This window comes from Bos grunniens, chromosome 1 (genome assembly GCF_055505025.1).
Source record: "Bos grunniens cultivar Pamir isolate PY7600 chromosome 1, Bosgru_T2T1.0, whole genome shotgun sequence".
NCBI classification, from domain to species: Eukaryota; Metazoa; Chordata; class Mammalia; order Artiodactyla; family Bovidae; genus Bos; species Bos grunniens.
The window spans coordinates 84,287,358-84,307,660 of NC_141165.1; the positions used below are offsets into that span (position 1 = coordinate 84,287,358).

Below are 20,303 nucleotides of genomic sequence, written 5' to 3' on the forward strand. Positions count from 1 at the left end.
CTTTGCATGAAATGTTCCTTTGGTATCTCTGATTTTCTTGAAGATATCTCTAGTCTTTCCCATTCTGTTGTTTTCCTCTATTTCTTTGCATTGATCGCTGAAGAAGGCTTTCTTATCTCTTCTTGCTATTCTTTGGAAATCTGTATTCAGATGATTATATCTTTCCTTTTCTCCTTTGCTTTTCGCTTCTCTTCTTTTCACAGCTATTTGTAAGGTATTAGCACCTATGTAGGACCCAGTTCATGATGATACTCAGTAAGAAATATACTAAGTAAATGAATAACAAATTTTCAATGATTTTCACAATCACAATGCAAACTAACAATGAAATGACTAAGCTTCCCAGTTTTATAGAGAAGAAAAGTGAGGTTCACAAGTTCATAAGAGGAAGCGATTTGGCTTACTGGCCTTCTGGCTAATTCCAGCCTCTTTGGGATTTCTTCTGCTGCTTCCACAAAAGGCTAGAGGATGGTTTTGAGGAAGGGCTACACCTTAGGAAAAACTAAAAAAGAAAAAACAATTGCAAAAATGCCATAGCACTCATTGCCTTTCCTATGAAAACTGACCATTAAAGTACTTTATGGTGTTCATCTAACAAGCTCTCTATTCCCTTTAGTTCCTCCTAAGTCGTTTTGTTCCTATTTAGCTTGAACCACACATGCCTCTGTGTTTGTGTGTGTGTGTGTGTGTGTGTTGGAACAAGAAGAGAAGGAGAGCTGTGAGTCAGATGTCTAGAAATCAGGGTCCAGAGGCCACCACAGACTCGTTTCTGTTGCTAAGCAAAGCATGTAATCTTTCCTGTCTCTGCCACAAGACAGAAAGCCAGGGATCTGCATTCTTCTCAGGCCACGGTGCCCTGGGATATGGTGGGTCACGTGCTACTGAATGTAGTTTTCAAACTCGCTGTTCAGACCATAGGACCCATACCTGGAGGAGTGCTCACTGCTGGCATGTAGCCCATCATGTGCTAGTGAACCAGTACCCCTGGAGGAAAAAAGCCCTGATTTGTGGCACCTGCCAATTTCGTGGTGTCAGTATTCCCACCACAGCCATATTCCAGCTATCAACAGTAAACACAGCTCACAAAATTCCTGAAAATGTAGCAATCTGCTCTAATGAGCCAACACAAATCAGTGCCAGCACACTACTGCTTATAGTACCTCCTTGCATGGATAGGGAGAGGAGAAATACAAGCTAAGCTGTTCCTGGGAATTTCCCTGTGTTTAGATATAATGATTTCACCTCTGAGGACAAAAAAGAGCAATGGTACTGGAGATGAGAAAACTAGGTTCCAATCTTAACCTTCTTAGAAGTAACATATTTATTTCTTAAAATTTAAATTTTAATAGGAATATTATTACCTACTTCACAGGATGGTTGGTTATCTAACAAACACTTATAAAGCACTTGGTTATCTAATGAACACTTATAAAGCACTTACTATCAGCTAAGCACTATTTAATCCCTTACATTTACTTATTTCATCTTCATAACAACAGTTTATAATCAAAGCTATGGTCTTTTCAGTAGTCATGTATGGATGTGAGAATTGGACCATAAAGAAGGCTGAGCACCAAAGAATTGATGCTTTTGAACTGTGGTGTTGGAGAAGACTCTTGAGAGTCCCTTGGACAGCAAGGAGATCAATCAATCCTAAAGGAAATCAACCCTGAATATTCATTGAAAGGACTGATATTGAAGCTGAAGGTCCAATACTTTGGCCACTTGTTGCAAAGAGCTGACTCACTGGAAAAGACTCTGAAGCTGGGAAAGATAGAAGACGAAAGAAAAGAAGAGGGCAACAGAAGATAAGATGATTAGATAGCACCACCAACTCAGTGGACATAAATTTGAACAAACTCTGGGAGATAGTGAAGGACAGGAAAGCCTGGCCTGCTGCAGTCCATGGGGTCACAAAGAGGTGAACACAACTTAGCGACTGAACAAAAACAACTATTATCAACTGAGAGATGTGAAAGACCAAGGCACAGAGAAGTTAACTAAGTTCTCTAAGGTCACACAACTAGCAGTGGTGCCAGGATTTGAACCTGGCTCCAAAGTCTGTGCTCTTACACTTTAGGGCCCCAAAGCAAAGCAGCTGCCTGATTTTATAAACAGAGTTTTATTGGAACACAACCATGTCTGTTTATTTACATAAATAAACATGTTTGTTTATGTAAATTTATATAAATAAACATAAATCTGCTTTTGTGTTACAACAGCAGAATTGAGTAGTTGTGACAGAGACCATATGACCACAAAGCCCAAAATATTTATAATATCTGGCCCTTTACTGAAAAGGTTGGCTGATCCCTGCTCTATGGTATCCTGCCTATTTATATGGGGAGAGACAATGATTTTCATTAAGAACCTAGTAACTCCTAAGATCAAACTGGTTCTGAAATTGTTTTCTGAGCCAGTAAGACAAGTGAAAAATAATGTCAGGTTTGTAATTGTACCTGTCATTTGTACCGTAACAGTAAGGTGTAAACTTCAGTAACAAATGAGCCATGGTAACAATTTAGAAATACATACCTGATGTCATGGGATCCCAACCTCACAGAACTGGAATTAATTCAGAAATTGTTCATCGCAACCTTGACTCTCCACCTTGAACTATCATATTGGGTTTCTGAAGTTAATGCCGTGAATCCTCCATGATCATCCTTCAAGCCCTCCATGATGATTCCCAATATGTGTACAACAGAGCAAAGTCACCTCCTTTATGGGGCTCAGGTGCCAGGCTCACACCTGTCATTCTGTCCCCAAGGCAGCTCCTCCACGTGGCTGTTTCAGATGCCAAGCAGAGAAACTCCTGAACGCCTGTCATTCACTGGCCTCTTGGACAGTCGTTAAAAACTTCCCCTGCCTTTGCAACTACTTCCTGTGAGCCTCTCAGGGACTACTTGTCACTCGTGACCTGTTTTCAGAGCTGATAGTTCTGGCTTCCAAAGCGAATGAGGAACAAGTGCAGCTACAGGTGATTGTTTCCTTTATGCTCCAGGCTGCAGAAAAGAATTGCTCAGTGAAGGTGAAAGGACCAGCATAGGTCAGCTGGGTGGGAATGATTGCCTCACTCAAGTCAATAGATTTTCATCCTGCTATAAACTATGGGTTCATAACTCAAGATCACTAGGAGGCTGTTTATTATCGTCTGTTTGCTGAAGACAGTTGCTTCTTTATAGTTATAAAGAAAAAGAACCCTTTTTGTTTTGTTTGCTTTTCTTGTTTTTCTTCTTTTCTCAAAAGAAAAAATACCTCTACCAAACTGGCAAATTAAGACAATACTGTGCTGATTGACCTACTGTATGGAAGTCCCATTACCAAAGAATTTCTTTCAGGAACATTTCAAAAGTAAGTTGATCCAAAAGACAACTCCACCATGAGGTTACCTGGAACCTAATCCAGGCTAGAAAGCAGAGTCCAAACAGCTCAAGGTTTTGCAAATTCCACAGCAGCTGCAGGCACAAAATGAAATAAAACAAGGCGTTAAGGTGGAGAACATCAGAAACATCTCACTATTTCCTTATTGTTTTTTGACACTGGACTCTTTAAATATAAATTGTTTACATCGCCCACAAAGAACACCAAAGTGAAACCTCTTGGAGTTTTACTAACAATTCCGTTTATAATTTTTTAACCTTATATGATTTCTTTAGGGTACCTTTAAATACATTTATGAACTTAGTTTCATTTTTAAAATATAAATGAAGTCTCAGGACCTTAAAGATCTCAAATATTCCTTCAAGGGAATATTCCTTTGGGTGTCTGAAACACTTGATTTTATCTCTCCATTAGAAATTGTGTGTTCCTACAATTAAAATTCATGCTCAGTCTCACTCTCCTTCATACCAATTCAAATATTCACAGACTTATTGCAAGCTCCAAAAGAGAAGGTACAGTCATATTCACCTTTTTATCCCCCACATGTGACTATAGTAGCAGGTAGTAAATATTGTTATTGTTGCTATGTAACCTTCATGAAGACAAACTTTCTCTATTTTGTTCATTCCTATAACCCCAGCAACTAGAACAATAAACGCTGGGTCGTAGCCTCTCAATAGAGTTTGAATAGATTAGCCTACAGCCTTAATAAATGTAGTAGAAGGAGTTTTAGAATTTTTAACTTTTTAAAAGTTTTATTCAATCCGGCCCTCCTTGTAAAAGTCAGTGATCAATCAGAGAAGTAGAATCAGTAGAAGATATCTGTTAAGAGATTTACTGCAAAGAATTGGCCTACACGATCGTGGGGACTGACTAGACAAGGCTGAAATCCGTAGGACAGATCATCAGTAAAGGTAGGCTGGAACACTCAGGTGGATTTCTTCTTCTCTAGACAAGAGTCAGCCCTGTTCTTAGGACCTTTCAACTGATTCAACCAGTTGATCATCTTCGATAACCTCCCTACTGAAAGTCAACAAAGGACTTTAATCATATCTACAAAATACCTTTGTAGCAATACCTTGATCTATGCTTGACTGAGTATCTGGGGACTCTAGTCAAATTGACACATTAAAAAAGACCAGCATATCCATCAAATTCCTATTTTGGAACTTTGAAAGTGACTCTTTCCATTTATGTATTTATTTCTTTATCTTATTTTGTGTAAGAAGGAATAATCCTATATGTATCAAGTTTCTTTAGAAATGTTCACATCATCTGCTCAAGATGTTTCAATAATAGAAACCTAATAACAAATTAGCTGGGTAAATTAAAGGACCAGCATGCCCTTGCAAAGACATTTCTCCTCTATTAACTCATATAAGAATTTGAAACAGAGAAAATGCTTACATAGAGATGGTCACTCAGACATCATTCATAATGGAGAAAAATGGTGGAAGAGAAAACCTAAAGATAGTAAAATTGGAATGTAATTTATAGAACATCCACATGATGGAATATTATGTAAACATTTAATAGTATATTTACAAGATAAAATAATAAAGATTAAAATGACAATAAATTGAATAGAGAATAAGAAATCATTACAGAAAACTGATGTCCCAAAACTTAATTCTTGGAAAAACTTGACAACATTGACAAATCTTTATCTAGATAATTAAGAATATTTTTGAATATTTTGATAATTTGAGAATCAAGAATATCAAGAATTACCAAAATCAAGAATAAAAAAGAGAATATCATCACCTATATTATAAAAACTAAAAGATGTGTAAAGGAATACTATGAATAATTATAGTATTCAACAAATTAGATACCTAAACAAAATGGGTTCATTTCTAGAAAGATGCAAACTATAAAAACTGACTCAAGCAGAAATGAAAATGAGTAGACCTGTAACAGAGATTGAATTAGTTATTTTTTAAAGTTTCCACAAAGAAAAGCCTAGGACCAGATGACCTCATCAACAAAGTATATAAACATTTAAATAAAGAAAATATCAATTCTTCACATACTGTTCCAAAAAATAAAATAGAAGCAAACATTTCCTAACTCAGTCTATGAGGCCAGCATTAACCTAATAAGCAAAGCCAGACAGAGACATTGCAAGAAACTACAGACCAACATTCCTTATAAATATAGACACAAGTGTCTTTGAACTACTGGAAAAACAAGTCCAAAAATATGTAAAAAGGATTTTATACCATCACCAACTAATATTTATCCCAGGAATATAAAAGTTGATCATACACATGAAAATCAATAAATATAATACACCATGTTGAAGGCAAAAGGAGAAAGGGGCAGCAGAGGATCAGAAGGTTAAATAGCATCACAGACTCAATATGGACATGAATTTAAGCAAACTCTGGGAGATAGTAGAGGATAGAGGAGGCTGGTATTCTAGGCTAGGGCAGTTCATGGGGTCACGGAGTTGGCCACGACTTAGTCACTAAATAACAACAACAGCAATACACCATGTTAGATATAAAGAACAAAACCACATGATCTTCCCAATAGATGCAGAAATTTTTGACAAAGTTCAGTACCCTTTCATGATAAAAATTTGCCAAAGTTCATAGCATCATTCATAACAATCATAAAGTGGAAACAATCCAAATGCCCATCAATTGATGAATGAGCATTCCATATGATGGAATATTGTTTGGCAATAGAAAGATTGAATAAGCAAATCCACAGAGACAGGAATGTAGACTAATGTTTTTCAGGGGTGACGGAGATTCAGGGGTATGAAGAAGTAACTGCTAATGAGTACAGGGTTTCCTTTTGGAGTAATGAAGATATTCTGAAGTTAGATGATGATGACAGTTGGAGAGTTCTATGAATATGCCACAAGCCACTGACTTGCATGCTTTAAAACAGTGATTTTTATGGTATGTGAAAAATATCTCAATAAAGATATTTTTTTAAATAGTATATTTACAGAAAGTTTTTAAAAAGATAATAAGGGCTCCAGGCCATGGTTCAGTTGTGCCTTTCCTTAGACCGTATATCCCTCCAGGTATCATAATCTAATTCAGTAATCAAATTAGACCAACAGAAGGCTCCAAATGGAGTGATATTAATCCAGTGCCTCTCAGAATTACCCTGAAGGCATTTCATCTGAATATTTTCTGCATAGCTTTTATCTAAGTTCCTGTTATAAATAGCCATATGGAACTAACTTTTGCATTTTTTGCATGAACACTGAAAACATTGCCCTTCGCATTATCAGGTCATTTATTGCTACCATATTATAAAATACTTTATGAAAATAACATTTTACAATTTATATTTGGAAAAGCAATGTCCTTTAGGAATTATTCTTTTTAATTACCAAAATTATACAACTGATTGTAATTTCTTTTTAGCCTTGGAGAAAGCTCAGTTGAACTGTAGCAATTATGTTGATTAAAATAATTAACATATTTGTATCTCCATTTTTTTCTTTGTTTTTCTTTTTCTATTCATAATTTGCTATGTTATGGCATGGAGTTTAAGTTACTTCAGATCCCAATATTTGAAGTGCAGGTGCAGGACTCTGGACTAAGTTTCAATATTTAATTGTACCTTACATTAAATCAGGATTTCTCTGTATTGATACTATTGCTATTCTGAGCAAGATAATTCTTTGGTGAGGGGAGGCTGTCCTGTGCATTGTAGTATATTCAACAGCATCTTGGCCTTCACCCACGAGATGCCAGTAACAAGTCTTCAGTTAGACAACCAAAAATGTATTCAGACATTGCCAAATGTCCCCTGGAGGGCAAAATTGCCCATGATTAAGAATCACTATCTTAAATCATCATTGAAAAACTGACGCCCATTACTCTTTCCAATCAGTCTTAAGGTGACAAAAATTCATTACTCTAGATGGATAGGTAGGTAGGTAGATAGATAATAGATAGATAGTTTCATACTTTGCTCACTTATTTGAGATGAATCAAGGATGTCTCTGAACTGGATGTCAGTCCCTGAAGCAGAGCTACTTCCACACAGATCTTTAAAAAAAGAATTTTCTAATCTTTCATTTGAACCCAACAATCCATTAAAAAGAAAATTAAATCTTAGATGAGGAAACAGATAAAGGGATATGATCAATTTCAGGGCTAAATTCCAAATTCAGTGCTGTTCCTCTTACTGCCAGGAAAACCTTCCTCTCTGTCTACATATAGCATCCCTCCCCAGGTGGTCAAGGATGGGAGTGAAGTCCTATGAGGCTAAAGATAATCTTCTAAAGTGATCTTCTAAGTATTCCAGTCAATACCTAGAAAATGGACTACCTCTTCCCAGAGTACACTGTATTCCAATCTAACTGAAACTCACAAATTTCCATTAGCTCTAACTTCCTGTTTACAGGGAATGAAAGGGATAGAAGAATGAGTTAGATACTAGTAGTAAACAATCAATCAGATCCTAAAGTAGGGGCATTCCATAAGACAACTGGTCTGAACTATTCCAAAATGTCAGTTACCTTGAAAGTAAACAATCAAAAAACAAAATCATGGATAAACTATTTTGGAATAAAATAGACCAGCCATCATAGTAAATAAATGCAACATGTGGACCTAGATTTGAATCCTGGTAGTATCTAAAAGGAGTCTTAAAGAGAATTTTGAATTTAGATTTCATCAGTCTTATTTTTCTTATATGTGATAATGGTGGTGTGGTATAATAGGAGATTGTTCTAATTCTTAAGAGACACTTGGGGAAACTATTTTGGGATAAAGTGCCATGATATCTGCAACTTTCTAATTGGTCGACAACAATAAAACAACAAAGATAGATAGACACATATGGTAAAATATTAACATTTTTTGAAGTTTAAATGGAAGATGTGAAGTTTGCTGTACTATTCTTTCAGTTTCTCAAAACATATGGAATATTTTCATATTTTATAGAAAGTTCAGGGGAAACTAACAACCCTCCTTAAATGCACTGATTAAGAGTAACCCACAGGTCACTTTCAGTTGGGGAAGGTCCATGGTTATGCTTCAAGGACCCCACAAACTCCTTACAGTTGTGAGCAGATGCAGCTCTACCTTTTCTATAGTTCTCATTCAAATGTTCAAGGGGGTCCCATGCCTTCAGAAGGGCTGAGGCTTATAGGCTTGTCTGAAGATTTTAGGTCTGATGCCTGCCAATGTGAGAGATTTTTGAGTTGCAATTCAATTGCAATTGCTGTTCCAATAACATGTAAGTCACAGGACCTTAGAACTGAAAGGAAGGAAAGTTAGGAATGATTTAATTAATGTCTTTAATTCTAAAGACAGCAGCTCTGAAATAGACCTTGTCCAGGATCAGGCAATTAGCTCAGTGGTAGACTTAAATTGAAGAAAGTAGGGAAAACCACTAGACCATTCAGGTATGACCTAAACAAATCCCTTATGACTATACAGTGGAAGTGAGAAATAGATTTAAGGGCCTAGATCTGATAGATAGAGTGCCTGATGAACTATGGACGGGAGGTTCGTGACATTGTACAGGAGACAGGGATCAAGACCATCCCCATGGAAAAGAAATGCAAAAAAGCAAAATGGCTGTCTGGGGAGGCCTTACAAATAGCTGTGAAAAGATGAGAAGCAAAAAGCAAAGGAGAAAAGGAAAGATATAAGCATCTGAATGCAGAGTTCCAAAGAATAGCAAGAAGAGATAAGAAAGCCTTCCTCGGCGATCAATGCAAAGAAACAGAGGAAAACAACAGAATGGGAAAGACTAGAGACCTCTTCAAGAAAATTAGAGATACCAAAGGAACATTTCATGCAAAGATGGGTTCGATTAAGAACAGAAATGGTATGGACTTAACAGAAGCAGAAGATATTAAGAAGAGGTGGCAAGAATACACAGAAGAACTGTATAAAAAAGATCTTCACGACCCAGATAATCACGATGGTGTGATCACTGACCTAGAGCCAGACATCCTGGAATGTGAAGTCAAGTGGGTCTTAGAAAGCATCACTACGAACAAAGCTAGTGGAGGTGATGGAATTCCAGTTGAGCTATTCCAAATCCTGAAAGATGATGCTGTGAAAGTGCTGCACTCAATATGCCAGCAAATTTGGAGAACCCAGCAGTGGCCACAGGACTGGAAAAGGTCAGTTTTCATTCCAATCCCAAAGAAAGGCAATGCCAAAGAATGCTCAAACTACCACACAATTGCACTCATCTCACACGCTAGTAAAGTAATGCTCAAAATTCTCCAAGCCAGGCTTCAGCAATATGTGAACCGTGAACTTCCTGTGTTCAAGCTGGTTTTAGAAAAGGCAGAGGAACCAGAGATCAAATTGCCAACATCCGCTGGATGATGGAAAAAGCGAGAGAGTTCCAGAAAAACATCTGTTTCTGCTTTATTGACTATGCCAAAGTCTTTGACTGTGTGGATCACAATAAACTGTGGAAAATTCTTCAAGAGATGGGAATACCAGACCACCTGACCTGACTCTTGAGAAATCTGTATGCAGGTCAGGAAGCAACAGTTAGAACTGGACGTGGAACAACAGACTGATTCCAAATAGGAAAAGGAGTTCGTCAAGGCTGTATATTGTCACCCTGTTTATTTAACTTATATGCAGAGTACATCATGAGAAACTCTGGACTGGAAGAAACACAAGCTGGAATCAAGATTGCCGGGAGAAATATCAATAACCTCAGATATGCAGATGACACCACCCTCATGGCAGAAAGTGAAGAGGAACGAAAAAGCCTCTTGATGAAAGTGAAAGAGGAGAGTGAAAAAGTTGGCTTAAAGCTCAACATTCAGAAAACGAAGATCATGGCATCCGGTCCCATCACTTCATGGGAAATAGATGGAGAAACAGTGGAAACAGTGTCAGACTTTATTTTTCTGGGCTCCAAAATCACTGCAAATGGTGACTGCAGCCATGAAATTAAAGCTTACTCCTTGGAAAGAAAGTTATGACCAACCTAGATAGCATATTCAAAAGTAGAGACATTACTTTGCCAACAAAGTCCGTCTAGTCAAGGCTATGGTTTTTCCAGTAGTCATGTATGGATGTGAGAGTTGGACTGTGAAGGAGGCTGAGCGCCGAAGAATTGATGCTTTTGAACTGTGGTGTTGGAGAAGACTCTTGAGCGTCCCTTGGACTGCAAGGAGATCTAATCAGTCCATTCTGAAGGAGATCAGCCCTGGGATTTCTTTGGAAGGAATGATGCTAAAGCTGAAACTCCAGTACTTTGGCCACCTCATGTGAAGAGTTGACTCATCAGAAAAGACTCTGATGCTGGGAGGGATTGGGGGCAGGAGGAGAAGGGGATGACAGAGGATGAGATGTCTAGATGGCATCACTGACTCGATGGACGTGAGTCTGAGTGAACTCCAGGAGTTGGTGATGGACAGGGAGGCCTGGCGTGCTGCGATTCATGGGGTCGCAAAGAGTCGGACACGACTGAGTGACTGATGTGATCTGATCTGATCTGGTCTATCCATGAAGCTGACCACCTGTTTAATACTGCAGCTCCCTCCACCACCAGCCCCAAAAGTATGTGGTCCCACTATCTATTATTTTCCATATTAACTATGACCTTTGAACATTCTAGAAAATTTTCCTGTCTAGTATCAGTTCAGTTCAGTTCAGTCGCTCAGTCATGTCTGACTCTTTGCAACCTCATAGACTGCAGCATGCCAGGCTTCTCTTTCCATTACCAACTCCCAGAACTTACTCAAACTCATGTCCATCGAGTTGGTCATGCCATCCAACCATCTTTTCCTCTGTCGTCCCTTTCTCCTCCTACCTTCAATCTTTCCCAGCATCAAGGTCTTTTCAAATGAGTCAGTTCTTTGCATCAGGTGGCCAAAGTATTGGAGTTTCAGCTTCAGCATCAGTCCTTCCAATGAATATTCAGGACTGATTTCCTTTAGGAATGACTCATTCGATCTCCTTGCTGTCCAAGGGACTCTCAAGAGTCTTCTCCAACACCAGTTCAAGAGCATCAATTTTTCAGCGCTCAGTTTTTTTTATACTCTGACTCTCACATCCATACATGACTACTGGAAAAACCATAGCTTTGACTAGATGGACCTTTGTTGGCAAAGTAATGTCTCTGCTTTTTAATATGCTGTCTAGGTTGGTCATAACTTTTCTTCCAAAGAGCAAGCATCTTTTAATTTCATGGCCTGAAGTCACCACCTGCAGTGATTTTGGAGCCCCCCAAAATAAAGTCTGTCACTGTTTCCATTGCTTCCCCATTTATTTGCCATGAAGTGATAGGACCAGATGCCATGATCTTAGTTTTCTGAATGTTGAGTTTTAAGCCAACTTTTTCACTTTCCTTTTTCACTTTCATGAAGAGGCTCTTTAGTTCTTCTTTGCTTCCTGCCATAAGGATGTTCTCATCTGCATGTCTGAGGTTATTGATATTTCTCCCAGCAATCTTGATTCCAGTTTGTACTTCATCCAGACCAGTGTTTCTCATGATGTACTCTGCATATAAGTTAAATAAGCAGGGTGACAATATACAGCCTTGACATACTCCTTTCCAAATTTGGAACCAGTCTGTTGTTCTATGTCCAGTTCTAAATGTTGCTTCTTGACCTGCATACAGATTTCTCAGGAGGCAGGTCAGGTGATCTGGTATTCCCATCTCTTGGAGAATTTTCCAAGGTTTGTGGTGATCCACACAGTCAAAGGCTTTGGCATAGTCAATAAAACAGAAGTAGATGTTTTTCTGAAACTCTCTTGCTTTTTCAACAATCTGACAGATTTTGGCAATTTGATCTTGGTTCCTCTGCCTTTTCTAAATCCAACTTGAACATATGGAAGTTCACGGTTCATGTACTGTTGAAGCCTGGCCTGGAGAATTTTGAGCATTACTTTACTAGCATGTGAGATGAGTGCAGTAGTTGAGCATTACCGCAATTGTGCAATTACCACAATTGTGCGGTAGTTTGAGCATTCTTTGGCATTGCCTTTCTTTGGGATTGGAATGAAAACTGACCTTTTCCAGTCCTGTGGCCACTACTAAGTTTTCCAAATTTGCTGGCATACTGAGTGCAGCACTTTCACAGTATCATCTTTTAGGATTTGAAATAGCTCAACTGGAATTCTATCACCTCCACCAGCTTTGTTCGTAGTGATGCTTCCTAAGGCCCACTTGACCTGCATTCCAGGATGTCTGGCTCTAGGTGAGTGATCACAGCATCATGATAATCTGGGTCATGAAGATCTTTTTTGTATAGTTCTTCTGTGTGTTCTTGCCACCTCTTCTTAATATCTTCTGCTTCTGTTAGGTCCATACCATTTCTGTCCTTTATTGTGCCCATTTTTGCATGAAGTGTTCCCTTTGTATCTAATTTTCTTGAAGAGATCTCTAGTCTTTGCCATTCTATTTTTTTCCTCTATTTTTTTGCATTGATCACTGAGGAAGGGTTTATCTCTCCTTGCTAATCTTTGGAACTCTGCATTCAAATGGGTATATCTTTTCTTTTCTCCTTTGCCTTTAGCTTCTCTTCTTTACTCAGCTATTTTTAAGGTCTCCTCAGACAACCACTTTGCCTTTTTGCATTTCTTTTTCTTGAGGATGGTCTTGATCATTGCCTCCTGTACAATGTCACGAACCTCTGTCCATAGTTCTTCAGACACTGTTTCAGATCTAATCCCTTGAATCTATTTGTCACTTCCACTGTATTATCATAAGGGATTTGATTTAGGTCATACCTGAATGGTCTAGTGGTTTTCCCTACTTTCTTCAATTTAAGTCTGAATTTGGCAATGAGTTCATGATCTGAGCCGCAGTCAGCTCCCAGTCTTGTTTTTGCTGACTGTATAGAGCTTCTCCATCTTTGGCTGCAACGAATATAATCGATCTGATTTCTGCGTTGACCACCTGGTGATGTCCACGTGTAGAGTCTTCTCTTGTGTTGTTGGAAGAGTGTATTTGCTAGTATGCTTATTGTTTATTGTCAGTTTTCCCCATTGGAATATATGCTCCTTACTGCTACTGCTGCTAAGTCACTTCAGTCTTGTCTGACTCTGTGCGACCCCATAGACGGCAGCCCACCAGGCTCCCCTGTCCCTGGAATTCTCTAGGCAAGAATACTGGAGTGGGTTGCTACTTCCTTCTCCAGTGCATGAAAGTGAAAAGTCAAAGTGAAGTTGCTCAGTCGTATCCGACTCTTAGTGACCCCATGGACTGCAGCCTACCAGGTCCTCCATCCATGGGATTTTCCAGGCAAGAGTACTGGAGTGGGGTGCCATTGCCTTCTCCATTTTATGCTCCAAATATAGAGATCTTTATTTTATTTATTGCTTTGTCCCAAGTGCCTAGAGCAATGCCTGGCACAGAGAAGATACTCAATCCTGGAAATTTTTGCTGTATTAATGAATACTCTCTCTTTGCAAACTAAGATGTAATTTCAACTTAAAGGGGACCACAGAGAAGAAGAAAATTAATAAGTAGTAGAAGGGGGCTTCCCTCGTGGCTCAGTGGTAAAGAATCCACTTGCCAGTGCAGGAGACAAGGGTTTGATCCCTTGTTTGGGAAGATCCCGCATGCCTTAGAGCAGTTAACCCTGTGTGACACAACTATTGAGCCTATGTGCTGGGAGCCAACACTACTGAGCCCAAGTGCTGCAACTGCTGAAGCCCATGTGTCCTAGAGCCCACAGAGTAGCCACCGCAATGATATGCCTATGCACCTCAGTTATAGAGTAGCCTCTGCTCACGAAAATTCGAGAAAAGCCCATGTAGCAATGAGGATCCAGCACAGCAAAAATAAAAAATAAATAAAATAAAAATAAGTAGTGGGACTTCCCTGGTGATTCAGGGAATTCCATGGATTCCACTGCAGAGGGGGCAGGTTCAGCCCCTGCTTGGGGAAACTAAGACCCTGTATGCCACACAGCATGGTCCACAAAAAAAAAAAAAAAAAAAAGTAATAATAATAAGTCGGAAAAGTGAAGGAGAAAGGTTATGCTGGATTTTTTCCTTATTTAAAAGGTAGGATTTGATGAAATGGATGTATGACCAGCAGCCTGTCCTGTCAGCTAGCACTGCTTCATACATGGAACAGTTAGCAACATCTTTTCCTGCCTGGGGGCTTACATGTTGCAATTCATGTAATAAGAATTGTAACTGTAGTTGCAATTCTCTTGTAATAATTTCCTAAATATTTAATACCTGAATGACTTCCTAATAGGGTGTTAATTTACTACATCCCAGCCATAATTAAGAAGCATCCATTCAGGTTGGTTGGGATTGAAGGCCACAAGTTTAGCTTTTAGAGCCAAGTAAATAAGAAAAGTGCACGGGCATTATGTGGAGGAGTGTTTACACAGAGGAGCGTTTGCACGCACACGCTAACCCCGGCAGCTGTGTTTTTCTAAGATTCATCCTCTGCTTTGGGCCCAGAAAGCTTCCTTCTGTTTTGAGTGTGAAGGTGAGATGAACCCAGAGTGCCCAGCTCACAGTGGGGCTCTGCGGTGGCTCCCCCAGTAGTCACTCTTCAGAAGACCTTAACCTGGTATTATGGAGACATCCCATCTACAGGTGTGGCTGTGGGTATCAGCTACTAAACTTCACCAGAAACAGACTAAAATCAGAGAGCAAAAAGTGATAGCTGTGGAAACTAAACATTCCTTATGTTTTGATAGTAACTTTTCATTGTAAAGACTCATGTATTATCTTACCATGACCTCAAGTTTTAGAGGAACAAATAGACTGACGGGTACTCTGAAGGGATTCTGAAGAAATCTGACAAAATATAGTCAGATTTTTCTTTTTCCACCCCCAGCATGTTGCATGGGTGGAGAGACCCAGGGCCTTTTAGGAAGTTTTCCCATATTACATAACACTTCTCATCACTGTGGGCTTATCTCATTCTTTTTTTTTTTTTTTTTTTTGATGCAATGTTACTTGAATCATTACTGGCTTCCATTCATAGTAACAGGCCATCGTCTCTGCTCACATATTTCCAGATTGCCAGACATAAGGAAGGGAGAAGGCAATGGCAGCCCACTCCAGTACTCTTGCCTGGAAAATCCCATGGATGGAGGAGCCCGGTAGGCTGCAGTCCATGGGGTCACTAAGGGTCAGACACAACTGAGTGACTTCACTTTCACAAATTGGAGAAGGAAATGGCAACCCACTCCAGTGTTCTTGCCTGGAGAATCCCAGGGACGGGGGGCCTGGTGGGCTGCCGTCTATGGGGTCACACAGAGTTGGACATGACTGAAGTGACTTAGCAGCAGCAGCAGACCTAAGGAAAAGAGGTTTAATGAGAGTTTCCTTAAAAAAATAAAAAAACTTTCATTTTTGTGGTTGCTGTTGCCATTATTCATTGAAGAATTATTTAGTGAATGACTAAATGTTTAGTGTTTAGCAGAATGTGCCAAGCACCAGAGAAATAGTACAAAAACACTGCTCCTTTTCCAAGGAGTTTATAGTCTTGACTCATAAAACAGAGAAATAAGAAACCAGAAAGCTGAAATACAGAAAGAGAGAGGCAACAAAGGAGGTAAGTACAGATTGACTTTCAATAGGAAATGCTACGGGTGAAAATTTCCAAAACAGGAGGCAAGAACTAAGATAAATATGCCACTACCCGGAGAAGGCACTGGGAGCATTTTATATATTTCCTTTGAATTGTTTTAATATAGTTGTGCGCATCCTGAGGGTAGAATCTGCTATTCCACCTTTTCTTCACTTAATATAAGACCATAAGCATTTCCCCTACATTATTCAAAACTAGTCGTAAGCATGTTTTAGCCCTATAAAGATGCTATAATTTGCTTATCCTATTCCTCATTGTTCATCACTAACAAGGCACATTGTTTTCATTCAGATTAACTCATTCACCCCGCATTTATTGAACCCTTGGCTGTCAGGGGTCAGACACTGGGCTGGGTTTGAAGATGTAAATTGAGTAAGTCTAGAGAGACCTCATGAACTCAAAAGGTGAACGAAGACCTGGGAAGCAGACATCCAACATGAAAATAAGGTGATGAGAGGAGGCACAAGGGGTTACCGTAACCCAAAGAGGAAAGAATCTACAGAGACCACACATCGGGTGGCTTAAACAACAGAAATGTATTTTCTCATAGTTCTGGAGGCTAAAAATCCAGGATGAAGGTGTTTGGTTTGATTTGGCTTCTTATACGGTCTTTCTCCTTGCCTTGCATCTGGTGGCCTTCCACTGTGGCTTCACGTGGCCTTTCCTCTGCCTGTGTGCACCCCTGGTGTCTGTACGTTCAAATGTCCTCTTCTTGTAAGGACATTGGTCAGATTGAGTTATCATATCCTAAGGGCCTCGTTTTAACTGAATCACCTATCTCCAAAGACAGTCACAGTTTGAGGCTTTGGGTGGGGTCAGGGCCTTAACACGAGAATTTTAAGGAGATCCAATTTAGCCTAAAATGTTTAGTGAAAAGAAAATGCTTCTGGAAGGAGGTGACAATTTGCTCATTATAGAAGGATGAATAAAAATGAAAAGTGGAAGGAAATAGAAATAGTACATATAATATAACATGTATAATATTTGGGGTTGACCAAGTGACCAAAAAGTTCAATCAGGTTTTCCTGTAAGGTGTAAGAGAAAAACATAAATGACTTTCTGGGCAACTCAATGTATATATTAAGGTCTTGTTACTGTTGTTTAGTTGCTAAGTCATGTCCAACTCTTTTTGTGACCCCATGGACTACAGCCCACCAGGCTCTTCTGTCCATGGGATTTCCCAGGCAAGAATATTAAAATGGGTTGTCATTTCCTTCTCCAGGGGATCATCCCAACCCAGGGATTGAACCTGCATCTCCTGCATGAGCAGGTGGATTCTTTACCACTGAGCCACCAGGGAAGCCCTATATTAAGGCCTTGGGACATGAACAAAGATACATCATGTACAGAGGAACTACAAGAATTTCAGCATGACTAGTGCAAAGTGGAAAGAAAAATGAGGAGTACAGAGGCAATTATAAATAATTCTGAAAAATATAAAGTTTTGTCCATATTTCTGATTATTTCACTGAGATTGGCTCTGGATAGAATGACGGAGCCAAAGATGGGTTCTGCCCACACCACACTGCACTCTTTCCCCGTGTTTTCTGTGTTGATACTTAACCAATCATTGAAGTTTCCCAGGCTTTTGGCTAGAGATCGAAGGCTTGCTTCAGGGCAGTCACCAGCAGCCTTCAGCAGCCTGCCATCTCTCCAGGGAGTCCTGGATACACATCTAGTCACTTCTCTGCCCTCTTTTCTGTTAGGTTTCACTACTGTCTCTCCAAACTTGCATGGAAGACTCAGGCTCCTAGGTCTCCAGTTCACCCTCAGAAACATCGGTCATGCTGTTTGAATGGGACACAAGCAAGGGATTAAACACCATGGCTGGGACTTCCCTAATGATCCAGTGGTTAAGAATCAGCCTGCCAATGCAGAAGACACAGGTTCGATTCCTGGTCCAGGAAGATCCCACATGCCTTAGGGCAACTAGGCCCATGTGCCTAGTAGTTGTACTACTGAGCATGCCCACCCTAGAGTTCATGTTCCAAAACAAGAGAAACCTCCACAATGAAAAGCCTGGGCACAGCAACTAGAGAGTAGCCCTCCAGTTACTTCAATAAGAGAAAGCCCACGTGCAGCAACAAAGACTCAGGGCAGCCAAAAATAAACAAAATTTTTTAAAAACACCATGGTTTCCATTTCTCGATATCCCCTCTTTTGAACTAGACTATCAATTACTTGGCATGTCTCATCTCCTTGAATGATGACAACCTGGCACTATAATGAAACTAGGGAAAGATCATTGGTGAGTCCTTTTGCTCCCCAGAACCTTAGTTTCTCTACCTGTAAAATGTGGAACATGAAATTTTTGGAAACTATGCTTCCACCAAGCACACTAACATTTTTGCACAGTGCTTTAAAGTGTTTAAAATACTTTTGATAAATAGGACCTTCAGTTCAGTTCAGTTCAGTCGCTCAGTCGTGTCTGACTCTTTGCGACCCCATGAATTGCAGCACGCAGGGCCTCCCTGTCCATCACCAACTCCCAGAGTTCACTCAGACTCACATCCATCAAGTCAGTGATGCCATCCAGCCTTCTCATCCTCTGTCATCCCCTTCTCCTCCTGCCCCCAATCCCTCCAGCATCAGAGTCTTTTCCAATGAGTCAACTCTTTGCATGAGATGGCCAAAGTACTAGAGTTTCAGCTTTAGCATCATTCCTTCCAAAGAAATCCCAGGGCTGATCTCCTTCAGAATGGACTGGTTGGATCTCTTTGCAGTCCAAGGGACTCTCAAGAGTCTTCTCCAACACCACAGTTCAAAAGGACCTTACTTAGTACAAAAATATCCAATAAATATTTGCTGACACAAATGACAGTGAGGACTCTGTGTTAACTGAAAGGAACCTGTTTTTGTTCAGTTGCTAAGTCATGTCTGATTCTTTGCAACCTCATGGACTGTAGTCCACCAGGCTCCTCTCTCCATGGAATTTCCTAGGCAAGAAAACAAGTGGGTTGCCATTTCCTTCTCCAGGGGATCTTCTGGACCCAGGGACTGAACCCACATCTCCTGCATTGGCAGCAGATTTTTTTTTTTAATATCCACATAATTTATATCTCACAGTTCTCCTGACAAATGAACATTATTCAAGAACACACTGTAAACACAGATAAGAAGAAACATACAAAATGTTTTAAATGATGCACAACAAAATCCAGCAGTTTAAAGAATGCCTGTGAACTCTTGCTCAATGCAAAGAGTAAATTTAATACTCATTTGAATAGTAATAAAAATAATAATCTTTTATGGATCTTGGCAGGCAGATTCTTTACCACTGAGCCACCAGGGAAGCCTGAAAGGAGACTACTTAATGACAGTTTCCTCCAATCATTAAACCTGAGAACCAGTTAAGATTTTTAAATGACTATCAACCAGCATATGTAAGAATTAATTTTAATTCCTAAGTTTAATTCCTAAATATTGTCCAACCTGAGGGAAATGGTCTAAGCACAGTTGTCACCTCAAAAAAAAAAAAAAGGAGGAGAGAGCACCTCCTTTGTGTAGTGAATGAAGTGAGTGAAGTAGCTCAGTCGTGTCCAACTCTTTGCGACTCCATGGACTGTAGCCTACAAGGCTCCTCTGTCCATGAAATTTTCCAGGCAAGAGTACTGGGGTGGGTTGCCATTCCCTTCTCCAGGGGATCTTCCCGACCCAGGGATCGAACCAAGGTCTCCAGCATTGCAGGCAGACGCTTTACTGTCTGAGCCACCAAGGAAGCCCATAATTGCCAAACATCCAACTGGATCATCGAAAAAGCAAGAGAGTTCCAGAAAAACATCGATTTCTGCTTTATTGACTATACCAAAGACTTTGACTATGTGGATTACAATAAACTGTGGAAAATTCTGAAAGAGATGGGAATACCAGACCACTTGACCTGCCTCTTGAGAAATCTGTATGCAAATCAGGAAGCAACAGTTAGAACTGGACATGGAACAACAGACTGGTTCCAAATAGGAAAAGGAGTACGTCAAGGCTGTATATTGTCACCCTGCTTATTTAACTTATATGCAGAGTACATCATGAGAAACGCTGGACTGAAAGAAGCACAAACTGGAATCAAGATTGCCGGGAGAAACATCAATAACCTCAGATATGCAGATGACACCACCCTTATGGCAGAAAGTGAAGAGGAACTACAAAGCTTCTTGATGAAGGTGAAAGAGGAGAGTGAAAAAGTTGGCTTAAAGCTCAACATTCAGAAAACGAAGATCATGGCATCTGGTCCCATCACTTTATGGGAAATAGATGGGGAAACAGTGGAAGAAACAGTGTCAGACTTTATTTTTTGGGCTCCAAAATCACTGCAGATGGTGACTGCAGCCATGAAATTAAAAGACGCTTACTCCTTGGAAGAAAAGTTATGACCAACGTAGATAGCATATTGAAAA

At 39.7% G+C, this 20,303-nt stretch overlaps 1 long non-coding RNA gene across 1 annotated transcript in view; it reads left to right on the forward strand.

Annotated features, from left to right (window-relative positions):
- The first annotated feature begins 4,036 nt into the window (after nt 1–4,036).
- LOC147379783 (uncharacterized) overlaps nt 4,037–20,303 on the forward strand; it is a 34,708-nt gene continuing 18,441 nt past the window's right edge. The window contains exon 1 of the long non-coding RNA XR_015134183.1: nt 4,037–4,298. This is a non-coding gene — a long non-coding RNA (uncharacterized LOC147379783). The remainder of the gene's footprint in view (nt 4,299–20,303) is intronic.